This window comes from Aythya fuligula, chromosome 3 (genome assembly GCF_009819795.1).
Source record: "Aythya fuligula isolate bAytFul2 chromosome 3, bAytFul2.pri, whole genome shotgun sequence".
NCBI lineage: Eukaryota > Metazoa > Chordata > Aves > Anseriformes > Anatidae > Aythya > Aythya fuligula.
Window position 1 is genome coordinate 110,071,377 of NC_045561.1, and position 25,813 is coordinate 110,097,189.

Consider the following 25,813-nt stretch of genomic DNA (forward strand, 5'->3'; position numbering starts at 1 on the left):
CCCCTCCCATGTTAGCTCTTCATGCTGAAAAAGCCAAAGTCCCTCAGCCTCTTCTCACAGGGTAAGTGCTCAGGCCCTGACCATCCTGGAGGCACCAGCTAAACTCTCTTGTAACATAACCCTTCTTATATTGGGAAGTTCAAAACTGGATACAATATTACAGGCGTTGTCTAAAGACTGCTAAGAAGGTTCCTTGATCAGGCATTATTTAATTCATACATAATTTATTTTTTCTTATCTTGTAAGCCTTCTTCACTGCAGCAGTGCAATGTGTAGCCTACTATCAGTTAGCACCCCCAAGCCATTTTCTGCAGATCTGTCCTTACTCAGTGCCCAGCCTGAATTAATGCAGATGATTATTCCTTCCCCATTGCAGGCCTTTGCATTTGTCCTTGCTGAATTCTGTAAATTTGTTCTAGGATTGTTTCTCCAGCTTATGTGTCTGAATGGTAGCCCTGTCCTATGCTGTCCACCTAAAATTAGTATAATTTGAAAATTTGAAGAATGGCCTTCTGCCTCTTTCTCTACATCACTCAAAAAAGTTTTGAATGAGTCCCCCCCTGAGAAACTGTGTGTCCTGGCTCCAGGTAGAATACGAACTATTATCTGCTATCTTTGTGCCCAAGTATTTAAGCAGTATTACACCCATATAGTAAGTTCATGTATCTAGACCATAACATGCCAACTTAAATACATGGATTATGTTGAGGAAGCAACAAAAAGCCTTGTCAAAAACTTTGTTAAAGTCAAGATACACAACAGTTACTGTTCTGCTCTCACCCACAGGCCTGCTTTTTTTTTTTTTTTTTTTTTTTTTTTTCCTCACAGGACGCAATCAATTAGGTCTAAGTAAGTTTCAAGCAGGCATTTAGTCCTTTGTGAATCCATGGTCTTCATGGATTCATCATCTCTTCCTGGTCACCTTCTACTTCACATGTTCAGAAATGGCTTCCTAGAGGACACATTCCATGATTTTCCCTAGAACTAAGTTTGGACTGACTGGCTTGCAGCTTTCTGGACTGTTTTTTTTGACCTTTTTGAAAAAGGATGCAACATCTGCCTTTCTCGTAGTATCTGAGGGCCTTTTGAAGTTGACAGACAGTAGCCTTACAGTGAAATCAGCCAGCTATCTCTGCCGTTGGATGCATTCTTGTGAGTTCTATGGACTTGAGAAGGGTTTGATTTCTCAAGAGATACATGGCTTGATCTTCTTCCACTGCTGATAGCTGCCTTCTTCCTGGAACTTTGTTTCTAGACACAAAAAACCTGAGATGTCTGTGAAGGTGAAGCAAAGCAGGTATTGAGTACCCAGCCTTCTCTGCATCCTCTGTCATTGAATCACCTACCCTATAATTTTTATTTCTTTAGCATTATACAGCAGTAGAAGCTCTTCTCCTTGCTCTCCAATTCCCTTGTCAGATTCAACATGAGTTCAGTTTTGGCATTCCTAACAACATCTATCATGATTTGGCAAGATTTCTGTATTCCTCAACTACAGCATGTACTCACTTCCACCCTCTGATACATCATTTTTGCACTGAGACTTAATTCTGAATTCCCTATATCGTCAAACCAGTCTCCTGATCTATCTACTTGTACTTCAAGATTATTCATTCTATGCTTCCTTAATTTATTTATTAAAATAATATGTTTGAAAGGAATTTCAAAAGCTTTCAATATTCAATATTCTGGTGATCTGATATCATACCAATATACATTTTCACCTTCTATATTTACGCAGTTTTTAAATGCCTTATGATTTTAAACATGTTTAATCCTTTTAACACATTAATAAAAATGTCATGTCTCTCAAAAAAAAAAAAAAAAAGTTAAATAAGTCTCCTTTCTTTAGTCATTAGTTTTCCTGCTGTATGTATGCTCTTCACTCAGTGGAAATGGGGGTATAAGAAAGAAGAAGGATAACAAGAAGTGGTTGAAAAGTTGCTGTTGAAAACTCTATAACTATCTTGTCCAGTATTTTATTTAGTATTTTAGATACAGTAGATACTAGTCCATGCAAATTTACATGAATTTTACCAAAGCAATTCAAAATAATCTTATAATTTACTTGGATAGCATATTATCATATAGTCTTTGCATGGCCTACTGAAAATATGCAGGGCTGGATGTTCTTTCTTTCTCACTTCCTTTCTATTCTTGAAGTATTCCAATTATTTTCAACGTTCTTATGACATAAAGGCTAGCAGCATAATTTTTTAATGTCTATTTCTTCTCTTTTTAGTTCTGCCAAACCTGATCACATTTTTTAATCTTAGAATATAACTGAAAAAAAATGAAGAACATAGTCCTTACTTCCACTATTCTTCTAGCTACACCTTCACTTAGAATGTTTTGTGGATGTAATCTGAGCTGAAGTTGCTAATTTGTTAAGCTCATTAACCAATAATTGTAAATTCCATCTTTCCCTGGTGCTTTTCAATTATGTAATTTTCTTTTGCATTATGAGCTCACTTCATTTCCATAAATGATATCGTTCCATGTATTATTATACATATATCTGTCTAACCACAGTGCCTCAAAATTTTGATTGTTGACTGGAACCCCATTGTGCTTGGTGCTGAGTAAATACAGATCAATAATGAAGCAAACCTGTCTCAACTATAAAAAGTATAACAATAAGATGAGAGACAACATATGGATGCAGACAGATGGGACAAAAATGAGACAAGACTTATTTTCACTGTCTTAGGAGTATGCCCCAACTCCAATATATTTCAATGGGTGCATATTTTCATTTAAGCTCACTTGTGTCTGAGAAATTAATATATATATATTTTAAACTAAATTGATTTTACATTAAAACTACAACAATGAAAAAAAACACAACCTTGCGCCTGTGGTTGCTAATTTGTTAAGCTCATTAACCAATAATTGTAAATTCCACTTTGAGAACTGTGTTTTTGTGTTTTGTTGCTTGTGTCCTGTTTTATGACTTGTTGATAGTGTCTTGCTGCTTGAGATATTCAGTCTGTAAGTATGACCACTGAAGTACCAAAAGAATAGCTTTTGGCATTATGAGGACATTGTCATTGCTGAAACTTGATAGGAGAAGCAGGACAGGATTGGTATTAGCTGAATTTTACTGATGTCTCCAACTAATTACTTGAGGGTCTTTACCATTCTGTGGGGCCAGGAATAACCCAAATTTTTGTCTATAATCCATACCAAATTAGCACACTGCATTTTGAACTGGCTTATTTTCAATGTTATTATCTTTTTAATCTTACTGTATTTCACTGTATTATTTTAGTTGGAGATCCCTTAGGCCTCTTTTATCATAAGATTATCTTAATTTGAAGGAACAATATATTTCTCACTTCTGGAATGCTAATTCTAGTTCTGCATATACTCTGTAGGTTTGTACTCTTGGACTCATTATTATTAGAGGCTAGGTTTGTACAGTGCACTTTGAGAACAGATAGCTCTGAGAACTGATGAATTTTGAATTCGTGTTCCTATTTCATCAGACAGTGTAGCTGAGTCATCAGCAACAATAATACAGTTTATCACTTGTACAAGCTACTGTTTTATAGAGGAAGTATAAACAGATAAGCAAGAATTATTCTGGGACTATACCTGTGTTTGTAAAACTTAGCTGTGATGTTTTGCTCAGATCTGTGGTAGAATTCACAAATGCCATTCTGTGGCATTTCAGTGGATTTCAGCGCTCTGAATTCTGTACAGAGCACACTTTGTAAACTGTTATGAGGATGGACTATGTGATCCTTAGTATGCTTGTGCTCAAAGGTAGAAAGTGTAAGGAACTAGTGAGTCAGCTCGAAGGAAAGACTATCTTAAAGAAGTGATTATTACAGAAAGCAGCTTAGTTCGCTGGCTCATTTGGACATCCCTGCATGAATACTTTGCATGGATGGTTCTCTCAGGCATGGTAATTATTAGGGAGGGTTGGAAACAGAATGAGTTAATGTCTATGTGCAGAACTTGCTGAAAAGCAGGGCTTTACATTTGAAAAAATTAGGGTAATTAGTGCTCTTGTCTGTTTTTCGAATAATCTTAGCTATTACACTGATGTTACTGTCATTTCCACTGGGTGGTTGCAGAGGACCCAGCTCTGTATGAATCTGGTTTGGATATTTCACAGTTTGTGGAATCCTTATCCTTATGTCTGATCAGCCAGGAATTAAAGAAATGCTCCCTGGGAACCCAACCCAAAACTTGTTTAAACCCATGATATTTGAAATGTGAGAGTTGGACTCAATAAACGACTTATTTTGTTGTTGGTGGTGGTGGTCAGGGCTTAATTTGATTTGCTGTACAAGTTGGCAGCTGCCTACATACAAATACCTTAACAGTAGTCTAAACAACATGATTGTTCTAACTGAGAAAAATAAACTATACTTGACGTACTTATGAATTGTTTCCAAATAAACTTTCTACCACTACAGAAATGCACCTGATTCGTTCACAAAACTTATGGGTGGTAACTGGAAATATTCATCAGCATTCTCAGTTTCCTTCCTTATCTCAATTCTCTTTTGGCCTGTGAAGCTTTTAAGATCAGAGGTGAAGATCAGCTATAATATGGAGTTTTGGATACTACTAAGGAAAAGAAGAATCGTGCTGAAAACTCTTTTCAACCTCACTTGTGATCATCAAAAAAAAAAGAATACCAAAAGAATACTGCTTTATCACGGTGAGCATAAATTTGAGCATAGGTCTCCTATAACTGAAAAGAGGTTAAACAGGTTCCAAACAAGGTTAAGGAGCACACCCGTAATCATTTCTGTAAAAATGTGTTTTCAAACAAATGGTTTAAAGATTTAGATTTTCTTACAGTGAAGAATGAAAAAAAATAAAAAAATTACCAGGATAAACAGTTTTCCTTTAGCTTGCTTTGCCTTATTCAGGGAGCAGCACTCTATAGAATTGCCAAAGCCTCACAAAACTTGTAACTTCATCTGCAAGGGCTTTGATACTGCTGCCTCCTCAGCAATATCAGCAATTTACTAGGAAAGTTGTTGTCCATCAGGTCAAATTATGAATAGGAAATCCCTTTTGCCACAACTTCACACTCACACCAGAGTTGGCAGGACAGATGGATGAACGGAGAAGTATCTGTAAGAGTGTTAGAACACAGGCTTTAGGACACATTTCCATCGACCTAGGAAAAATTACTTGCTCATCCCTTCAAATCAAAAGTATAAGTAGTTGATCCCAAGCTGTATTCCTGACATCTATTCTGCAAAGTCATCAAATGTGACATGTTTTATACCAGCCTGTTGCTTTCTGGTATGAACATAAACAAGAGTTTGAGTTTATGACGTTTGTTTAGAATTAAGCTCAAAGCGTAAGTCCTTTGATATATTTTTGTTTGGAAGTGTTTTCACTTTCCCAGACAATGTCTCCAGTAGGCTAGCTGTTTGTTTCATTTGTTTTGTTCTGACTTGTTTTGTTTTGTTTGTTTTGTTTTCTCAGTAAGATTTCTTAGAGAAATAAGATTTAAGTGATCATATTGTATGTCCATCCATCCCTCCCCTTTGCTTGTCCGTAGCTTTTACCTTGTCCACCACGTTGAATGAACTTTGTCATAGGCACAGTTGTTTCAAAGACATTCTGTTCCTAGACATGTTGTGAAAACAGATAGGTAAGTATTTGGGAGAGAACATGCTGCTGTCTGCAGTATGACCTCAGGCCTTACTGAACAGTAGGGAATACACATAGAAGTGCATTATCAAAACTTCAAGCACCAGATAAATTTTATGTGGAAATCATATCTTCCAAGATAACACTGGACACAACTCCATAATCAAAATTTATTAATTTCTTGGTTCATTAAACTATTAGGTTTTAGTTTTAAAAAGTTTCTGACTTTATTTAAAACACTCTTCCAATCTATATTTCCAGTTAGTATTATTTCCTGAAATATCTAATTCCACTTTATCTTTGTACAATCTCCCACTCTCTTTGTTTTCCTCTCCCCAAGAAACTTAGAACTACTCTCTTCATACTTGACAACTAGATATGGAGCTGTATAATGCAGAAGGAAGTTTCCTTCACAGTTTCTGCTTCTTATAGTATCTGGACTCTTACCTTTACTCTTACCCGCCTTTCCTACATTAGTGCAAAGAAAGCTGTTTTGGAGATTAACTTTACCATCTGATGTCTTGTTTTCCATAAACTACCCTGAATCACCTTTACGATAGCTGTGCCATGCTGTGAGGATAAGTGTTGCAATCTGGCCAGATATTTGCCTTCTAAGTCAATAATAAAATTTGTCAAGTTAATAAAATGTAATTAATGAAAAGAAAATCCTTTCATTTTGATATGAGTTCACTTTTTTTTTTTTTTTTTTTTTTTTTTTTTCCTAGACCGAGAATGAATCACGGAGAACCAGCAAAACTCTGGTGAAAAATGAAATGAAAAATGTTAAGGTCAGGCAATTTGCTCACTGTAAGTGCTAATCTGAAAGCAGATGGAGTGCTTCTTCATATACAACATCCTGAGACTCTCTACTCAACAGGCCTGCCCATTTGATGAAGTACATTGCTGTCCTGAATTTTAATGTGACAGGTGTACTTTTAAGTCTCTTGTTTATACTTTAGCACTTGAGGTCAATGGCAGGACTACAGCACACTCTTATTTATCTACCCTTATTTGTTGATCATGTGTAGGAAAAAGAGAACATGCAGAGGCCCTCACCCATACATTGGATCTGTTACTCTGTGCAGCTACATCATTGAGCAAAGTACCAAACTTAATGCTTGTGAAAGGACTTTACAGAAACTACAGAATGCTAAAATGAAACATTCACAATAAAAACACTTTTTTTTTTTTCTTCAGCCAAGCATCAAAAGACTTACAGAATGGCATGGGCTCTCTCTATGCACCTAAAGGCGGGATCCTCACATGGTTTCATCACAAATCCTCACATGGTTTCATCACATCCAGCACACTTCTGTGTCCCTCCTAACTAAACTTGCACAGAGGCAGCTGTTCCCAAATTGCCATTGTAACATAATTCAATTCTATTTCTGAAGTCATTACCGTAGGCCCGTTGCTATGACAACACAACACTCTCTGTTGCTAATGCGTATGTCTCAGAAACAATTAGAGAAGTACCACTATCCCCAAATTGACTTTAATTAGATTAGTTAAAAAATTATTCTCTACTACCATACATTTGTGGAAGGTGTGTGATAAATCTTTTCCTTAATAAATGATTACAGACAAAAATAGCTTGATTCTGATACATTCCCCTTACTTTTATAGCTGTTGACCTTTTATTTCCATGTAAGAAAAAAGAAGGTCAAATCAACAATTCTCTTCCTCTGAGTTGGGAATATGAAGTAACCACAATTAACCAGGAAGCCTTAAAAGGAAACTATATATTTCCTTAAACACCCTGTTTCTTCTGAAAAAATTTAAATGTTCAGATAGATCTAGAGGCTTTTAGGTACTTACTGTAATTATTATGTTGTTTGTTTTTTTTTTTCTCCTTGTATTCTAGTACTTATTACTAACATGGGAATTCAGCGTAGGATGTATCTGATTTTTCAAATTTGTCCTTCTATAAAAATACATGTAATTTACCACTAAGATAAGTTTTCAAGTCTCATTCCAAATGGTTTTTATCCCACCTAACGTTTAATTATATTCTCACCCTTCCAGTGGGGTTCTGCCAAGCCAACAGGTCCTCTGCAGTGTTGTGACAATGTTTTTGCCTATCAGGGTGTGGAAACAGAAAAAGTCAGATTTTCGGCATCGTAGATGCAGCCAGGGATTTATCTTCACATATTCACAAATAAACAAATAAATAAACCTTTATTTCAAGATGAATTTGTTATAAGCTTAGTTCTTCCAAAGTGGCATATTACTCTATTACATTTCTGAACTCATTATTTGATTGATAGATGTCACTTTGACAGAATGCTGTTGTGATGTTACACAGTAACTTATGGAATTGCAACTAACTTAAAAGTAATTTCTTGCTTATTTATAAAACAGAGAATCAAAGAATCAAGTAGGTTGGAAAGCACCTCTGAAATCATCTAGATCTTTTTCACTTTTCATTTAGCCCTGCCAAGTCCACCATTAAACCACGTCACTAAGCTCTACATCTACGTGTTTTTTGGAGACCTCCAGGGATGGTGACTCAACAACTTTCCTGGACAGCCTTTTTCAGTACTTTGCAACTGTGGTGGTTTTAATTGGGTAGGCAGCCAAGTTCCACCACAGCCACTCTCTCACTCCCCCTCCTCAAAGGGAAAGGGGGAGAAAATACGATACAAAGGGCTCAAGGGTTGAGATAAGGATGAGGAGATCACTCAACAATTATCTTGACAGGCAAAACAGACAGCATAGGGAGATAGTAAGATTTATTGCCTATAACTAACAAGCCAGAGAAGTGAGAAACAAAAGAAAGAAACTAAACATGCCTTCCCCCCATCCACCCTCTTCCACCTCCTCCCCCTGAGTGGCGCAGGAGAATGAGTGAATGGGGGCTGTGGTCAGTCCCTGACGCTTCATCTCCGTCCCTCTTTCTCGGTCACCATCTTCCCCTGCACTATGGGGTCCCTCCCACGGGATGCCGTCCTTCCCCAGCTGATCCCACATGGGCTGCCCACAGGCAGCAGCTCCTCAAGCACTGCTCCCACACGGCTCCATCCCACGGGGTCCATCCCTCCCCCAGGAGCAAACTACTCCAGCACGGGTCCCCCACGGGTGGGCGGCAGCTCCCCCCAGACCCCCTGCTTCTGCGTGTGCTCCTGTCCACGGGCTGCAGCTCCGGCCCGGGGCCTGCTCCTGCGGGGGCTCTCCATGGGCCGCAGCCTCCTCCAGGCCACATCCACGTGCTCCACCGTGGCCTCCTCCACAGGCTGCAGTGTGGAGATCTGCCCCGTGTGGAACCCATGGGCTGCAGGAGGACAGCCTGCTCCACCAGGGGCCTCTCCACAGTGTTCTAAATGAAGTCTCAACTCCATCTGAATTTTGTAATATTTATATTTATATATGATTCCCCATCATGTGCAGCTGCTTACCAGCGAGGGGCAGTTGTGTGCATGGGTCCACTTCTCTCAGCTCGAGCTTCTCTCCAGCTCCGGTGCGCCCATTTCCAGCGACTTTCAGTACGAGCTTCTCTGAGTGGTTTGCTGAGTTTGGCCGAACCTATCTTCATGAGGCGATCAATGGGCCTGTTCCCGTCCTGTTCTCCGTTCTGCTAGTCTGTTCCTTTTCATTCCTTCTTTCTGCTTCTTTATTGATGACATAAGTCTTCAACACAGCTTGTTGCCTTCCTTTTTTTTTTTTTCTTTTTTTTTTTTTCTTTTTTTTTTTTTTTTTTTATCTTGAGGGCAAGCTAAACATACCCTTCTCTCCACAGCAGTTCTTTTCAAAGCAACTTTTCATTGGTCAAACAACTTTGAATATAACAACAACTGCAGACACCCAGAAACATCCATGCCTTAAGGGCTGGAGAACACACAACCCGAGACTGCATGGAGTCTCCTGAATCACCCTTCTTTGTTCCCTCTGGACTTTTATATTCCTGATGGCCTCATCGTTAAGGGTCTAATGTTATCTCAACGACGGGGCTTTCCAACCCCCATGGCCACATTCCCAAATCTCCCCCTTCTTTATTAATATCAACCATTTTCTCGACACAAATTACCACTCCATATATAACAATCCCTCCTCTTCTTTTGAATATCATTAATTCTTGTCTTGTCTTCGAATTTGGCCAAGGCCAATTGAACCACAAGAGAATGCCGTCACAATATTCTCTGCAGGATTTATAAAGAACTTTTTAGCAACTGTTTGAATTCCATATCTAGAATATTTCACCCAACTCATTTTTCCACAGGATGTATAATAATCGTCACTAGCAGCATCACACACATCAAATTTGATTGATCAAAGTAGATAACCAATCCTCTAGGTATATTTCTCAGCTATTATTTCAATCGCTACAATTAGCATCCAACAGGGGTAGCTATGCCCTGATATACTTCTTCAAGATCCTGTTATGGGTCCCTTTTCACCTGACCCATCCTGGAACCTTCAAATAAGTTCTGAATCCCTGGAACCCTCAAAGAGGTTCCGAATCCTTGGCTGTGCCTGTGTCTAGAGGTGTCTTGCAAGTGGTTAACCCACCCACGAATTCTTAGCTTCAGAACTAAATTCCGTCTCAGTTACACCCCGACACACAATCACACAACCGAATCCACCCAACCGAACGGTATCTTCGTTCAGGTCTTCGTGCGCAGAATTACGGGTCACAAAATAAGAGCTCTTGGTTCTTTACTTGCTTCTTATGTTCAAAATCTTCTTGGACTCTAGTACCGCTATCGGCAAGGGCCTCTGTGTGGGGCGCCTCCCTTTACCGGTCACAGATCCAAAGTCCAAGAAGATCACGTCGGGGTCACCAATTTGTTATAAACGAAGTCTCAACTCAATCTGAATTTTGTAATATTTATAAAACAAATATTTATAAAAGGTATAAGAGGCACGTAAACAGCGCTGGGTGTGCGGGGAGTCTAAGCTCCACCAACACGCACACACAAACATCATTCTAAGTATACAGAACATCGCTTTTACATACTCAACCCAAGTATGCCTATACATATATACAATCAGAAAAGGTAACAAACAATCCTTTAAGTTCCATGACTTAAAAGTCTCCATTTTGCATTCCTTTTGAACAATACGTCTCGCTCTAAGTTGTCAAGCAACTTGGTCTTCAGGCCTTATGTATCCCGTTCTTCCTGGATCAAAGAAAAGCTTCTTCTCACAGAAGCCACCCCTATGGTCCCCTGCTACCAACAACTTGCCACGTAAACCCACCAGAGCAACTCTTTCCGTGAAGAAATTTTTCATAATAACCAACCTAAGCCTCCCCTGGTACAGCTTGAGGGTTTTTGTTCTTGTCTTGTGACTTGGGGCTTGGGAGAAGAGAGCGATCCCCACCTCTCTGGAGCCTCCTTTAAGCTTACTGTAGAGCACAGGAAGGTCTCCCCCGAGCCTCCTTTTCTCCAGGCTGAACAGCCCCAGCTCCCTCAGCCGCTCCTCACAAGACTTGTTCTCTAAACCCTTAACAAGCTTCAGAGCCCTTCTCCGGACACGCTCCAGCACCTCGAGGTCTTCGCTGAACACAGTGCTCGAGGTGCGGCCTCACCAGAGCCGAGCACAGAGGGACAACAGCTTCCCTAGTCCGGATGGCCACTCTATTTCTGATACAAGCCAGCTGTATATATATGTATAGACATATATATACACAGCACTAGTACATGTTCCTTGGAAAACTGGTCAAAGTCTCTTCAAACCCCGTAAATTGATGGTTTCCTCTAACTGGCACTGATGCTTCAGCTGGATCCTCTAAATCCCATTTTACTGCTTCTTCTTCCTAAGCAGGTGACAGAAACTCCTAACCGGAGAGCAGAGGAGGTGTAGTTCTGTATACAGGAAATATTTGGAAGTTTTGAAGATGCTTGCCTTGCTCAGCTGCCATCCCTATGTTAATCAATCACCCCATCTTTTGCCTTCCAGCAAAAGTCTTGATGCAGTTCTTAAGGCAAGTTATTTCTGAAAATCCTCAGCCACCTCTGTGCACGCCAAACCTTTCATGGCCTTGTGCAATGCGTGGATGGCAGCGATAAATCAGCTTGTGGAATGAATGCCAACGTGTGGGGAAGGAATTTGCAGGTGGCTTCGCGCTGTTTCGCAGGTCCCTGAATTAGAGGTAATGAGGAAACAAGAGGTAGAAACCAAAACTTGAGCAAGGCTGAGATCAAGAATTGGCTGCAGTGTTGAAGAGGACCTTTGGGCAAGGGGCGATTGCTGGCTGGCTCCAGGCGCTTGCCTGAGGGTCTCTGACCAACTGTATGATAGATTTGGGCGCGTGGACAGCACACGGGGCTACGGGGAGAGTACATGTAGTAGTGAAAAAGGGCAATAAACGCCTCCTGTTCAAGAGGCATCAGGAGTCTGTGTCTTGCATCCCTTCAGCAACACAAATATTTGGCTCCAGATCCAAAATGTCATGTATTTGGCAATTTTATTTATGGTAGCACTCCCCACCCCTCCCATCCCCTCTTTTCCCTTCCCTCCACCCCCCTCCCCTACGCTCCCTGTCCCTACACTCTGCTACACTCCCCTCCCCTATCCTACCCTACACTGCCCTAAACTCCACTCCCCTACACCATCCTATACTCTCCTATGCTACACTACCCTATCCTATCCTCCCTTACACTATCTTCCTCTGTCCTCCCCTGCCCTGCCTGTCCCTCCCTGTCCCTCCCTTCCCCTCCCATCCCCTCTTTTCCCTTCCCTCCCCTCCCCTACGCTCCCTGTCCCTACACTCTGCTACACTCCCCTCCCCTATCCTACCCTACACACCCCTATACTCCCCTCCCCTATACTACCCTACACTCCCCTTTGCTACACTACCCAACATTACCCTATGCTCCCCTCCCCTACGCTCCCCTACACTCCCCTCCCCTATCCTACCCTACACTCCCCTACACTACCCTACACTCCCCTTTGCTACACTCCCCTACGCTACACTACGCTACACTACCCTATCCTATCCTCCCTTACACTATCTTCCCCTGCCCTCCCCTGCCCTCCCCTCCCCTGCCCTCCCCTGCCCTCCCCTCCCCTGCCCTCCCCTGCCCTCTCCTCCCCTGCCCTCTCCTCCCCTGCCCTCCCCTGCCCTCCCCTCCCCTCCCCTCCCCTCTTTTCTTCTTCTCTCTTCTTTCTTTCAGGTAACTTCAAATCGCTTCAGTCATTCTCATAGCTCACGTCCCTGGCTGATTCACAGGAGCCCATCAGCAGCAACCATAAGTGCTCCAGCTGCTGTGTCACTAGTCAAGCAACGGTCTCCAACTGGGAATCACTGACTTTGTTGTGTGGCTCAGACAGGTGCCTTTCAGTTCCACCCTGGCCTGGACATGTCCTCTTGCTGTGTCCCCACATAAATCACAGTTCTGCTTAGAAGCAGCAGCACGGTTTGGAAGTAGTCCCACTACTTGCATTTTCAATGGTTTAGCTTGGCTAGCCGGGTGGTGTCTGTCAATAGAAGACAACAAAGAGATTTTGGTTAGAAACAGCTGAGTAGTTCCTTTCCACAAGGGCAATGAAACAAAGCTTACAAATTCACAAAACTTACGGGTGGTAGTTGGAAATATCGGTCTGCATTCTCTATTTCCTTCTTCATCTCAATTCTCTTTTGGCCTGTGAAGCTTTTTGGATCAGAGGAGAAGATCCGCTGTCATACGGAGTTTTGGATACTGCAAGGGAAATGAAGAATTATACTGAGAACTCTTTTCAAACTCACCTGCAATCATCACAGAAAAGAATACCGAAAGAACACCGCTTTATCATGGGAAGCATAAATTTGAGCATAGGTGTCCTATAACTGAAGCGAGGTTAAGCAGGTTCCAAACAAGGTGAAGGAGCACACCCATAATCATTTCCATAAAGCTGTGCTTTCAAACAAATGGTTTAAAGACTTAGATTGTCTTACAAGTGAAGAACGAAAAAATAAAAAAACAAAAATTACCAGGACATACAGTTTTCCTCTAGCTTGCTTTGCTTCTTTCAGAATCTGAGTCTGGAGTGACAATCAGGGAGCAGCATTGTGCAGAAATGCCAAAGCCTCCCCAGCTTGTTGTACCTTCATCAACAAGGGTTTTGATACTGCTGCCTCTTCAGCAACATCAGCAATTTCCTAGGAAAGCTGGTGTCCACCAGGTCAAATAGGAATGGGAAACCCCTCTTGCCACAACTTCACACTCACACCAGAGTCGGCAGGACAGGCCGATGGACAGAGAAGTGTCTGTAAGAGTGTTAGAAAACAGACTTTAGAACAGATTCCCGTCAACCCAGGAAAAATTACTTGCTCATCCCTTCAGACTGAACTCTAAGTAGAAGTAGGCGATCCCAAGCTGTATTCCTGACATCTATGCTGCAAAGTCATCAAATGTGACATGTTACTGTACCAGCCTGTTATGAAGATAAACAGGAGTTTGAGGTTATGCTGTTTGATTAGAATTAAGCTCAAAGAGTTAGTCCTTTGGTATGTTTTTGTCTGCAAGTGTATTCACTGTTTCCCAGACAATGTCTCCAGCAAGCTAGCTGCTTGTTTCATTTGTTCTCTTCTGTTCCATTCTGGTTTGTTTTGTTTTCTCAGTGAGGATTCTTAGAGAAATGAGATTAAAGTGATCATATTGTACGTCCATCCCTCCCTGTCGCTTGTCCAGAGCTTTTACCTTGTCCACCAGGCTGAACGAACTCGGTCATAGGCGCAGTTGTGTCAAAGCCATTCTGTTGCTAGACATGTTGTGAAAACAGACAGCTAAGTAGTGGGGAGAGGACGTGCTGCTGTCTGCAGTGTGACCTCAGCGCTTACCAAGCAGTAGGGAATACACAGAGAAGGGCGTTAGGAAAACTTCAAGCGCCAGATACATTTTATGTGGAAACCATATTTCCCAAGATAACACTGGACACAACTCCATAATCAAAATGTATTCATTTCTTGGTTCATCCAACTCCTAGGTTTTACTTTTAAAAAGTTTCTGTCTTGGCTTAAAGCACTCTTCCAACCTCTCTTTCCAGTTACTAGGATTCCCTGAAATAGCTAATCCCATTTTTTTCTTTGTACAATCTCCCACTCTCTTTGTTTTCCTCTCCCCAAGAAACTTAGAACTGCTCTCTTCATACTTGACCACTAGATATGGAGCTGTATCAGCCAGAAGGAAGCTTCCTTCACACTTGCCGCTTCTTACGGTATCTGGACTCTTACCTTGACTCTTACTCACTCTTCCTACATTAGCACAAAGAAAGCTGTTTTGGAGATCTGATGTCTTCTTTTTCCAGAAACTACCCTGAATCACCTTTACGAGAGCTGTCCCACACTGCGAGCATAAGTCTTACAGTCTGCCCAGATATTTGCCTTCCAGGTCAATAACCAAATCTGTCGAGTTAAGAACATGTAATTAATGGAAAGGAAATCCTTTTATTTTTATTTTTTTTCCAAGACCAAGAAGGAACGAATTGTGGGGAACAAGCAAAACTCAGGTGAAAACTCAGGTGAAAAATTAAATGAAAAATGTTAAGGTCAGGCAGCTTTCCCACTGCAAGTGCTAGCCTGAAAGCAGATGGAGTGCATCTTCATACACCACAGCCTGAGACACTACTCAACAGGCCAGCCCATGTGATGAAGTACATTGCTGTCCTGAATTTTAACATGGCAGGGGTACACTTAAGCCTCTTGTTTATGCTTAACAAAAAACCCCCACTTTTTTTTCCTCAGCCAGGCATCAAAACACTTACAGAAGGGCACGGGCCCTCTCTGTGCACCTCAAGGTGGGATCCACAAATCCTCATGTGGTTTCATCACATCCAGCACCCTTCTCTGTCCCTCCCAGCTAAACGTGCACAGAGGCAGCTGTTCCCAAAGTGCTGTGCTGACATAATTCAGTTCTGTTTCTGAAGTCATCACCGCAGGCGCCTCACAATGACAGCACAACACTCTCTGTAGCTAATGCGTATGTCTCAGAAACAGCTAGAGAAGTACCACTATGCCCAAACTGACTTTAATTAGAGGAGTTCCAAAATTATTCTCTGCTCCCCTACGTCTGTGGAAGGTGTGGGATAAATCTTTTCCTCGAGAAAGGATTACAGACAAAAAGAGCTTGATTCTGATACGTTGCCCGTACTTGTAGGGCAGCTGACCTTTTATTTCCATGTAAGAAAAAAGAAGGTCAAATCAACAATTCTCCTCCTCCGAGCTGGGAATATGAAATAACCCCAATTATCAAGGAAGCCTTCATAAGGAAACTATGCATTTCCTTGTTAAACATCTTGTTTCTTCGGAAAACTTTTCCAGTCCTTTGCAACTGCGGTGGTCTGGATCAGGTGGGCAGCCGAGTTCCACCATGGCCGCTCTCTCACTCCCCCTCCTCAAAGGGAAAGGGGGAGAAAATACGGTGCAAATGGCTCAAGGGCTGAGATAAGGACGGGGAGATCGCTCAACAACTATTGTGACGGGCAAAGACTCAGCATAGGGAGATAGTAAGATTTATTGCCTACTACCAACTAGACAAGTGAGAAACAAAGGAAAGAAACCAAAAACACCTTCTCCCCATCTGCCCTCTTTCACCTCCTCCACCAGAGCAGCGCAGGGAAACAGGGGACTGAGGGCTGTGGTCAGTCCCTGACGCTTTGTCCCCGCCGCTCCTTGTCGGTCACTCCCTGCCCCTGCTCCCCGCGGGGTCCCTCCCACGGGATGCCGTCCTTCCCCAGCTGATCCCACATGGGCTGCCCACAGGCAGCAGCTCCTCAAGCACTGCTCCCACACGGCTCCATCCCACGGGGTCCATCCCTCCCCCAGGAGCAAACTGCTCCAGCACGGGTCCCCCACGGGTGGGCGGCAGCTCCCCCCAGACCCCCTGCTCCTGCGTGTGCTCCTGTCCACGGGCTGCAGCTCCGGCCTGGGGCCTGCTCCTGCGGGGGCTCTCCATGGGCCGCAGCCTCCTCCAGGCCACATCCACGTGCTCCACCGTGGCCTCCTCCATGGGCTGCAGCGTGGAATCCTGCTTCCCTGTGGTACTCCATGGGCTGCAGGGGGACAGCCTGCTCCACCAGGGGTCCCTCCACAAGCCGCAGGGGACTTCTGCTCTGGTGCCTGGAGCACCTCTCCCCCTCCTTCTTCCCCCTCCTTCTTCACTGACCTTGGCTGACCTTGGCACCTGCAAGGCTTTTTCTCACTCCCAGCTGAAGTGAAGCAGTCTTTTTTTTTTTTTTTTTTTTTTTTTTTTTTTTTTTTTTTCCCCTTTCTTAAATATGCTCTCTATGCTCTCTCACAGAGGTGCAAACAACATTGTTTATTGGCTCTGCTCTGGTCAGCAGCAGGGCCCTTACCTAACATGGGGCAGCTTCTAGATCCTTCTCACAGAAGCCACCCATATGGCCCCCTCCTACCAAAACTTTGCCATGTAAACCCACTATAGCAATCCTTTCAGTGAAGAAATTTTTCCTAATAACCAACCTAAACCTCCCCTGGTGCAACTTAAGGTTATTTCCTCTTGTCTTATCACTTGGGAGAAGAGAACAATCCCCACCTCCCTGTAGCCTCATTTAGGGTAACGGTAGAGCACAACAAAGTCTCCCCTGAACCTCCTTTTCTCCAGGCTTAACAACCCCACCTCCCTCAGCTGCTCCTCATAAGACTTGTTCTCTAAATCTTTATCAAGCTTCATAGCCCTTCTCTGGACATGCTCCAGCACCTCGATGTCTTTGATGAACACAGTACTCAAGGTGCAGCCTCACTAGAGCAGAGCACAGAGGGACAATCACTTTCCTAGTCCTGATGGCCACTCTATTTCTGATAAAAACCAGGAAGGCCAACAGCCTTCTTGGTCACACTTCTTGACCACATGTTCCACAATGACAGCTTTTATTTTTGCGGGTGGAAAAATCGTCATTCAAATATAACAGAAAATCTCACTGCATTACACGTGAAGTACATTTTAACAAGTTGTGTTTTTGTTGTTGTTGTTGTTGTTGTTGTTGTTGTTGTTTTTTTGTCTTAACAGTATACATACACCATCTTTTTATTTATTTATTTATTTATTTACATATAGTAACAATAATAATGGTAACAATAATAACCATAGCAATGCAAACTACTGTTCATACTACATTGCTTTTCTTTATGTTATTTCTCAATGTCTGAGAAAATCACAATTGTTGGATTTGAAACAGATGATATATTATAGCATTAAGTACTAATTGCTTTCCTACTCAGTAATTTGTCTAAAGTAGGAGAAGCTGAAGAAATGAGGTCTTCACAAAGACAATAAGGTAACTCTGAAACAACAAAACTGATTCTGGATAGTATGATAAAACTGTTTCCTCAGCTGAGAGTGTCTCTGAGTTCCATCTTACCATGTGGCTGTAATGACAATTACTGAGGTATAGATTCAGTCTACCTAAGCTCACTGTCCATAATAAAACAGAAAAAAATCCATGTGTACTTGACAGAAGCATGAATGATGTATTTTGTTAGAATTCGGAGATTTTTGAGGAAACAGAAGACTCCAAAATAAGGACTGGTTCAGAAGAAATGAACCTGATATTGTGAGAGCAGTCAGTTGTGCTGGATCATGAAGAATGCGATCAGAGCAATCTTGGCTTCACTCCAATGTTTTTGTTACTGCTGAGAGGGGCTTGCACAGTGTTAAGGTCTCTTTCATTTTCTTTTCACATTGCCCTGCCAGTGAGGAGGCTGTGGTTGCAAAAAAGCTGGGAGGCAACATAGCCAGGATATTTGACCCAAACTGGCCAAAGGGATATTCTATAACATATAGAATCATAGAATGGTTTAGGATGGAAGGAATCTTAAAGATCATCAAGTTCCAACCCACCTGCCATGGGCAGGAACACCTCCCACCAGACCAGATTGCTCAAAGCCCCATCCAACCTAGGCTTGAACACTTCCAGGAATGGGGCATTCACAGCTTCTTTGGGCAACCTCTTCCAGTATGTCCTCACCCTAATAGTAAAAATTTATTCCTTATCTAAGTCTATCCTCAGCCTGTGTTCATAGGAGAGGTACTCCATACCTCTGATGATCATTTTTGTGGCTCTAATCTGGACCAACTCCAGGTTCAGGTCTCTTATGTGCTAGTAGCCCTGGTACTCCATACCCTGGACTCTTGAGGGCAGAGCTCCTTGCCCAGCTGGCCACACTGCTTTTGATGCAGCCCAGGATGCAGTTGGATTTCTGGGTTGCAAGCACATACTGCTGGCTCATGGTGAGCTTCTCATCAACCAGTACCTGCAAGTCCTACAGGACTGCTTTCAATGTATTTGTCACCTAGTCCATACTGGTGTGTTTCAGATAGCCCCTCTGCTCATGCATTATACTGGGAGGCCAGGCATCTGGTTTGGATTGTTGACCCCTAACTTCAAGAATAATTAAAATTGAGTGTTGGACATCTAGAACAGTAAATATGCTTCTGTTATAATCAGTATAAACAGTAAATATATCTTCCGTTTCTGTGGTAGACAATGGGCATATGTGAAATACATCTGAAACAAAACGATTACCAACTAGTACTGTTCCAGACAGACCCTTGATGATATATGGGTAAACCACTGTGCTGCAAATTGTACAGACCTCATATTATTATTTTTTTAAAGGCACTTAAACTTAATAAGGAATGACTTTTATTAGAACACTAAAGAAAGTCTATTCATCAACGGCTGCATCTATATTAGATGTTGGGATGGAGCAATAATGTAGTTTTGCAACAAGTGAATATTACAACAATGAATATTTGTTATTGGTGCTCTGTGAATGAATGAAGTGGTCCTGTGGCTGCTTCACCTTCTATGATGATGGTAGTGAGGAAGACCCATGTTTCTGCTGGAGCTCTTTCTAGATTGTGAATTTATCCAAATTGTGTACCGTTCCCTTGGAGGTATAGTAACAAGTAATATAGTACAACTGGAGAAGATCAGTAAATCAAAGCAGCAAAGGCTAAAGGTCTTACATACTCATGTGGTTCCAGCATATATGAGCTTTGGACTAGATTCATTTGGAGCCATTGGACAAAAATCTATCTGATTCAAATCTATCTGAAGAAACAGTGATTAATTTGGGTTATTATATTCCCTTTAGGGGTTGCGATACATATATCTTGCATCTGAAATAGATCTTTAATTTCTGTTTCTTTAGAGAGAACATTAATTCATGTACCACTAATCCTCTCTGAAACTGCAATTGTATGGAGTAAATGTGATTATTGGAGTTTTATTGCAAAACTACATTATTGCTTCATTCCAGCATCTAATATAGATGCAGCCTTTGATGAATAGATTTTCTTTAGTGTTCTAATAAGAGCCACAGCCAAATAAACTGGGGTTCTCCTAGGACCACTACAAAAATATTTCTGCTCTTGATAGCTTGTTCAGCACAGGTAGTCTTGGTCAGAGCCCAGTCGCCTCTGTCACTTTTTGCATGACACTTAACATAGACTCACAGTTTACACTGAGGTCAACCTGAAAATGAGAATAATGTTGGAGATGAGAAGAAGGTGACAGAGATGTACTCAGGGTAAATGAGTAATTTCTGTGCCTATTTCTTCCAAGCTGAATAAGAACAAAGTGAATTAATTTAACAATTGTCAGTAACTTACATCATGATAGATTTTATTTACTAATTGTTCTGATAGTACATTTCCCTGTCCACTGTAGGTCTGTTCCACCTCCTATAGCAGTCAAGCTGGATTCTGCCATTTGTCAGCAGAATTTTATATAAACTTTTACTGAGTACAGTCTACATGGATAGAATATAAACCTTGTTTAACTTCCTCCATCAAGCCACATCATGGCATATCTATAAAAACATGATATTGAAAAATATGAAAACAGTTATCTTGAAAAACAAACATGTATACCAGCTAATTGTACTAACTACCGAAAAGCTTTTTACCAGTTGAACTTGAACCAAAAGAGATAAGAGAATTCTGCAGAAAACAAATAAAGACAAGGAATCAGGGTTTCTAGGTCAATCTAGTGTGATGGAAAGCCAGCAAGATTTAGACTGAATGTTTTTTATTTGCTGTAATAAGTTGGAGCATATAATTGTTGTAGCTAAAGTTGTGAAGCCATTCAGTGGTGTTCACTGAAGCAGAAGAGGAAGCAACATCTGTTGATGAAAAGCCGAGGTTGTTCATAAAGTGGCAGCGACTTAACACAGAGTAGAATATTGTATTACTCTCATTGATGACCTTTATATTTGTACTAGAGCTCTTTTAGCTATATTCATAGTGAAAAATCTTTACACATAAAATAACATTTATGGAAAGCAAAACTCTCTTTTCTTTTTTATGGATTGTGTACAATTTGATCATTTTATCCAAACGATCAAATTCGTTGCTTAGATCTGTGGCTTTGGTTTCGCGCAAGTCATTTGTATTGAATGGTATTGTACAGAGGGAGCACAACTACTAGAACCTCTTGAAAAAAAGTAAAATAAACATGTCAGTGTTATTCTAGGTGTACAATTGTTCATGCTGTTCTTGCACAGAACAGGTAAGTTTCTGAAAACAAGAAACACAAGGAGCATTTCACACTGGGGATGAAAGGTAAAGTCAATGTGGGTTTCTGAACTACCACTTTAATTCATGACAGGATAAAAAATAAAAAATAAAAAATCAACATTTTAATGGATGAAAATTTGTTTCCTTCCAATAAATATAAAATGTTGGAGCTATTTTTCCTGTTTTGGCAGCTGAATCCTCCTCAATGTTTTTCTCCAGCTTCACACTGCTATAGGAACCACAACTGAAATCCACAGCAGTAGAATGCTGCAAAGCGTATATATATTGCATAGGATCCAACCTATGAAAATCCCAAAACTTCATGGTAGGCCAGCTGTTAAGGACAGTGTAAGTAGCAGAAACTTCCATGGCATAAAGTTTTCTTCCTGTGTCTCTCCAACTGCTATTCCTGGTAGTCACTAAGAAGTTCTCAAAAATAGAGTTAGAATAGTGCCACAGAGACTGTCATTATCCTCCTCATGGGATGAACTAATGTTGACAACAGCAGAAAATTGCACCATTTGTTTTGTTTTCATTTTCCTTTCTGTTTTGTTTTGTTCTGTTCCATCCCTCTTCCTGCCCCTCCCACTCTCCCCTGCCTTCAACTTTCTTCAGAGCTTGAGATTGGCTAGTTCATGAAATCTACTTGGTGAATACAAAAAAAAAAAAAAAAAAAAAAAAAAAAAAGAGAGAGAGAGAGAGAGAGAGAGATTGAATCCCCAAAGGAAATGTTGATGAGATGTGAGAACTAAGATGTTATGTGACTTAAAAGACCAAACTTGCAAGAATCTATACTGCATCCATAGGTGTGGTGAACACAGAAAAGCAATCTCCTTTTTCCTTGAGGTAAAATACATCCAGATGATAATGATGATGAGAGAGAACATAGGATTTGTCATACATTCCTCCTCATTTGTTGAGATTGTTAAGTTGCATTTCTACCACCTTCAGATGTGACCAATGCTTGATGCTTGAGGGGAAAAACCCTTTATGGACTTAGCCAGATGTGTTGAGAGGAAGGTGAGAAGGGGATAAATTCTTGACCCTTACAGCTATCAATTTATACTCTGAAGCATAGTAATATGTTATATATTCATATTGTTGTTATTACTCAAAAAATTATTCAGCCCTCTAAAATCTTTCTAAAATATTTAATTTAATATTCTCCTGCTGAAGTTAATTCCAAGAGATGGCACCATGCTGTGAAAAGTATTCACTATCACAATTTTTACTGTACTTTTGCCTTCCATTTATTTTGTTGCACATCCTTTCTTGATTCATTATAGCATAGGGTTAAGAGTAGGGTCTTATCATTCTGCAATTCATAAAAATAAATGAAAAGAATGGACTATTCCAATTTCCTATGTGAAATAAATTTTGAGTTGTTTTCTTTTTGTGTGTTTAGAGAAGAGCTTAGTGTCTGTATTTTTCTTTATATGGAAACAGAAAAAGTATTGATGTCAAAACTTTCCATGATAAAATATGAAATAATTGTGTTTCTTTTAGCAGCATTCTGGATTTATGTTTTATATTCTGCATATACTGTTTCTCTGTGTATATATTTATTATCAATAGCTTCATTAATTCCTAAAGAGATTTCAATAGTACCCAAAACGTTAATATGGAAAACAACTATCAATTATTATTTTATTGAGTATGCCCAGTCGTAGGTTTAAATTCTGCTCCAGTTTCATGTGAAAACAAGATTGGGAAATATTACATTTTTAAAGTCATTTAGGGGACATTTTGATTACCCTGACATACCTATAACTTCATCAAGAGATTCTGATTTTTATATTAATCTGCACATTCTAGAGGATCTGCTAAAACTGCTCCTTATGTAATTAATTACATACAACTATATTTATCTTAATGAATGCTGGACTGAGGTTCTTTTGGCATATTTGTGATTGCATACAAAACTGTCGTGATTCATAGGATCATACTGTCTAAAAGAATATGGAAATAAGAACTGAGAAATGTGTACCAAAACATACCAAAGGATTACGTCAGGAATACTAATAGCATAAGTAATCTCACAGTTGGTGAAAATTCACAGAAATGCACATATTTAAACCCATGTTTGTATATTAATGAGTACAATCTTAATTAACCTTTAGTACAAGGAGCTGATGAAGCTACTTTGCTGTGAAATCAAATCCTGAGTATCTATAACCAACACTGAATTATATTTACCCACTATCTTTATTTCTTCAGGCAACTCTCTGAGACAAATGGGAGCATGCATGGTCACTCAAACAGATGGCCTCTAGACCAGATCCAGCCTCCTTCCATCTATCCTACTCTTTTATTTATTTTTTTTTTATATATATATATATTTTTTTTTTCCGGGGCACAGTAATTTGAGCAGCAAATGCAGCCTGAGCATCTTTCTCTTTCTCTTCCAACACTGATGCCTGTGTGCTACTGCAATATGATGTTGAGAAAGAGAAGGGTGGAAGGAAAGTAAAGAAGTAAAGAAGCTTTACTGAAGCTTCTTTTTACCTCTTCTCATGTCTTTCCTCCACATTTGAGAGGCCACACAGTGTGATCTTTGTGCCTCACAGTTGGGGCAGCAGGAGAGAGGTTGCTGAGCACCCCTGCTCCTCATCCTTCGTTGCTACTTTTCTGAATAGGCTCCTAAACACATCTGTTTGTGTCCTTCTTATTTCTGTTATGCCTGAGGTCTGCAAATATGCAGAAGTACTTCCAGTTAGGTGCACCTAAGCAAACTGCTGCCTACCAGAATATGAGATTTTCCCTGACTATCTCTTCTGAAGGTATCAATTCATCATTTATGAAGCAAATCTAAATACTTTCGGAAAGGACTAGTGTCTGCACAAATTGGAAATGCAAGTGTTAAACTGTATTTGAAAATCCTAGAAAAAGATTTGATGTACCTGAGGTCTAGGGTTCATTCAGGTCTTCTTTGAATTTGATAGTTTGGAACATTTGATCAGCATTTCCAGATGTTCAGCCAGGTTTCTGTTTAAGTATCCACGCTGCTGGCCATCCCATGAAATCAGATCAATCTCTATCTGTTTCTACATACTATCTTAGTATTTTTAAAGCATTCAGTGATTAAATAGGTGAGCCAGGTTGTTGGCATTATTCTGAGTTTTTTGAATGTCACATTCGCTGTAGTGGGTACCTGCATGCCCACCCGAAGTGTTGGATGACACAGAACCATGTCTTTAATGCTGGCTGTTGCAATTCTGAAGCTTTTAGGCATTCAAGCAGTATGTTGCATGCAGTCTATGATGTCTTTCAACATCTGACCTTTTTATTTTTTGTTGCTTCAGTCTTTGCGAAGATGGTCTAATTTGTGACAATGTTGTATTCAGTTTGCTTTCTCCATCCTACAGAAAATTGATATTTTCAAGTGTTGTTTTTTGTTTGTTTGTTTGTTTGTTTGTTTTTTACAGAATTTTTCTAGCAATAATTATGGCTCCTACATGATCAAGAGATTCAGAAGTTGTAGGATGAGTCACTTTTTCCATTCAACTTCCACAATGTCATGATAATGACACTTTCTGAATCAAAACACCTGATTGTCCTTTGCAATACCAAAAGCACCTCTGTACTCTATTCCTATCATTTCATTTTGATTCTTCTTTTCTGTTAAATCACATTCATATAATCTGCATTTTCTTCATGCAATCTTTTTATTGCACGTCAATGCACATCCAACAGGTTAGCTCCTTCTGTGCACACAGTACCTCTAATTGATAGTAAGAATCTACCCTCCAGTTACTTTTTTTGTCTGTAATGTAAATCTCATACAAATATGTATATTTTGCTGCATGACAGATGTGTCCAAAAAAAAAAAAAAAAAAAAAAGCAATCAGTTTAATCTCTGAAGCTAAGTCATGTGTTCTGAGCACTTGGAGAATCACAACAGTTAGAGATGGAAGGGAAGCCGATGGGTCAGGCTATTCACTCTTTTCCTACCACCAGATTGTTCTCAAAAATATATTTTTAACATCATCTTTCCAATTTTTAAATGCAGCTTCATTTAATTCTACTTAAATCCAAACAAGTGAGAGATAGATTAGTTTTATAGCAGAATAACTCTCTTTGACTCTAAGACAGCTCTGGGTTTTAGATTTATTTTATTGAATGTACAGACTGAGATGAAGAACATTTCATTTTTATAAAGAACTAAAGTATAGGTAAAATAAAATCTGAGCTAAAATGGGAACTGGTCCAAAAATGTTAATAAATGCATGAATTTTCAGGATCCAAAAAATGTATGATAACTCTGAAAAACTATGCTCTTGGACCTTTCGTTATAACTTCTTTACCCTCAGCCAGACAACTATTATTCTGGACTAAAAGTGGGCTGAATACTTAGATGTTACAAATGCACTATCCATGCTGTCAGTGCTGCTTGGCCTGTTTGCACTAGTTGAGGATCTGTCCTGTTAGAATCATGCAGAATACAGTTGCAAGGGACCCAGAAGGACCATTGAGTCCAACTCCTGGCTTCACACACAACCACCCAAAATCAGACCATATGTTTGAGATCGTTATCCAAATGCTTCTTGATCTCTGGCAGACTTGGTGCCATGGCCACTTCCCAGGGGATCCTTGTCCAGTGCTTGACCACTCTCTCGGTAAAGAACTTTTTCCTAACATCTAACCTGAGCCTCCTCTGATGCAGCTTCATTCCATTCCCTTGGGTCCTATTGCTGTTGGTCTGGACATATATTGTTTGATGACAGTCA